Source organism: Poromitra crassiceps, assembly GCF_964638095.1.
Source record: "Poromitra crassiceps genome assembly, chromosome: 10".
Lineage (NCBI taxonomy): Eukaryota > Metazoa > Chordata > Actinopteri > Beryciformes > Melamphaidae > Poromitra > Poromitra crassiceps.
Genome location: NC_139631.1, coordinates 13554068 through 13557481, shown reverse-complemented (window position 1 = coordinate 13557481; position 3414 = coordinate 13554068).

Genomic DNA, 3414 nt, shown 5'->3' with positions numbered 1-3414 from the left:
TTCTTTTTCTTTTTTTTGTGTGTGTGCTAAACCTAAAGCAGCAAACATAGATGATGTTTTCATCATCTAGCGTGCAATACACTTCAAAGGCTGACTGTTGTGGTAAGCAGGGCTCTTGGCCTCTTGTTTGATGTACAAGCTGGTAGAGATGTCATAAATCCAGCAGAGATGCACAATGCAGTCAAGGCGTTTAGTGAGAGAAATGTTGCTTAAGTCAGATCATGAAGGAATTCTCTGTCAGGGGTGAAAGAGAGCAATAAAGAGCCCTGGATCTGCAGACGCACAGAAACAACCTGTCTGTCTGTCCAGGTTCAGCACAGTGGGCAGCAGTGTGTGTGTGTGTGTGTGTGTGTGTGTGTGTGTGTGTGTGTGTGTGTGTGTGTGTGTGTGTGTGTGTGTGTGTGTGTGTGTGTGTGTGTGTGTGTGTGTGTGTGTGTGTGTGTGTGTGTGTGTGTGTGTGTGTGTGTGTGTGTGTGTCTGTGTGTGTCTGTCTGTGTGTGTGTGTGTGTGTGTGTGTGTGTGTGTGTGTGTGTGTGTGTGTGTGTGTGTGTGTGTGTGTGTGTGTGTGTGTGTGAGAGAGAGAGAGAGAGAGAGAGAGAGAGAGAGAGAGAGAGAGAGAGAGAGAGAGAGAGAGAGAGAGAGAGAGAGAGAGTCCTTCTCAGATTACCTCCCTCCAACAGATCCCTGTCTCAGTAAGAAAGGAAATAAATAAATAAGAGGTCAGGCTGAAATTTCCCTGTGACGACATCTGACTCAGCTCACTCTGTGTGTGTGTGTGTGTGTGTGTGTGTGTGTGTGTGTGTGTGTGTGTGTGTGTGTGTGTGTGTGTGTGTGTGTGTGTGTGTGTGTGTGTGTGTGTGTGTCGTGTGTGTGTCGTGTGTGTGTGTGTGTGTGTGTGTGTGTGTGTGTGTGTGTGTGTGTGTGTGTCTGTGTGTGTCTGTGTGTGTGTCTGTGTGTGTCTGTGTGTGTGTGTGTGTGTGTGTGTGTGTGTGTGTGTGTGTGTGTGTGTGTGTGTGTGTGTGTGTGTGTGTGTGTGTGTGTGTGTGTGTGTGTCTGTCTGTGTGTGTGTCTGTGTGTGTCTGTGTGTGTGGTAGACCTGGCCGTCAACATGACCACAGACGGAGATGGGGCAGTGGGGTCGCTCACGTCAAGGGGCGACACTAACAAAGTGACACACAGAGTTGATGACGTGGACAGAGTCATTTAAACTACAAAATGGGAGGACTGTGATTTGAATTTGACCTTTTCTCCAAACAGACACGGATAATTAAAAAAAATATTTAAGGAATGTCTTCTGCTTTATCACTCTTGGAAAAAGCCTATGATTACATGACAACTGAAAACTCGTGCATTTAGTGCCTACATAATTACAAGATTATTATGTGGTGTGGTAACTGTTGAAATGTGTTGTATGACTCGTAAGCTTATGAGTTTAAGCAAAGCACATATAAAGAAAAAAACATCACATGGATGCAACTGGGATGTATCATCAGTGATGTACCCTGGGGTCATAGGTTGTTTCGGGTCTCGCAACATCATACACCCTCGCCCAGGTGACCCAGCCGGGGTTGATCAAGCCCCGACTTAGGTCCCAGTAGCTAATCACGGTCAGCCCTCTTAGGGAAAGAGGGCCACTCAATCCGCTGCTCTGGAACTACTCTGCCGGGACCGGGAGGCTCTGGCACGTTGAAGGACTGGGCTCTGTGGGTTGCCCCCTGTCCGTGCTCCTCCTACGTCTCACCAGGTCCAGGACCTGTGCGTTGCACCAGACTCCCCCGCTCCAAACATTTCATTCTGGTATGATGTTTCTTGGGCCGTGGTGGTACTGCAGGCTCCACTTGCGGCTTGAATGGCCCTCCTAAAAGGCCTCCCGTGGATTTGTTGGGCTTCTTCCTCACGGAAGACACAGGCTGGGGCGCTAACCCATACTGCTCCCAGGTGCCGACTACATTCCGGCTGTTAACTGTCTCTCCAGTGGTCACCAATCTATTCCTGGTTGTCACATAGTCTATTCCTAGGAGTCACTGGCTAGGCCAGGCTAACTATAAAGAAAAAAACATCACATGGATGCAACTGGGACGTATCATCAGTGATGTACCCTGGGGTCATAGGATGTTTCGGGTCTCGCAACGTCATACACCCTCGCCCAGGTGACCCAGCCGGGGTTGATCAAACCCAACTTACATCCCAGTAGCTACCCACGGTCAGCAGGGAAAGACAGGGCCACTCAATCCGCTGCTCTGGAACTACTCTGCCGGGACCGGAAGGCTCTGGCACGTGGAGGGACTGGGCTCTGTGGGTTGCCCCCTGTCCGGGCTCCTACGTCTCACCAGGTCCAGGACCTAATAATAGACTCATACATCTTCTGATGCCTTTTTAGTCTATATTTTAAGGATTTGTGGACCCTCCACCATCAAAAATGTTGATTCTGACTTCTCTAGCACACTCTGCTGGTTGTTCTTGTTTACTACAGCTACACATACAGCAATAACAAAAGCGATATTTCATAAACAAACATTGGTGATGGTATGGGATATTGCCTATTAGGGATGGGGATTGGCAAAGGGGAGAAACTATACAAGTGGATAAGATGGTTGTTTGATTTCTCCATTAATGACAAAGGTTAAAGGATAATTGTAGAACTTTAGGGGAGGGGGTTTGACACAGAATAAATCCCATAATTACCTGGAGAATCTAGGTCAAACAAAGGATCAAAAAACACCTTACTGCCCCTGTGTGAAATATGAACAAACTGAATGACTGAAATTATAGTTATTCATTCCTATTCAGCAGCATGAATAGGTGATACATCACCTTTAAGCTGTGCACATGAAGATTGATGACTATGAGGTTTAGGGTCTAAGCAGGACATCATGTTCTCCTGTATCTGTTGAAGCACTGACACGGCATGTCTTCCTGTGCGGCAGCAAAGGGCCTCCTTATCAGCAGCGTCAGGAGAGATAACCAACATGCCTCACGTCACGTCCAACACACTGCTCACTGTACACTCTGCAACAGTAGTTTTCTGGAGAATAACCCTGCTTATGGTGCTGATGTATAATGGTGCTGTATGATCAGAAGACAGGAATTGTTTGCTTTCCCCCCTCATTTCATAATGATCTGCATGTATTAGTATGTCAGTTTATAAGAACAAAACTGCTTGAACATCCTATTCTGAAAACATAATGAAAAAACAATAATGCAATGCAACCCAATGCAAAAAAACAATGCAATGCAATGAAAGGAATTGATACAACTACACCACAAGAGAAGTTATTGTGTACAAGTCACACTTTTATTTATTTTTTATTTCAAACAATATACATTACACAACCAAAGTCTAAACTATGTATACCTGTGACTCAACTCAATAAAGTTAACTGACCATAAAATGCTAGATACTCATTCATTCGG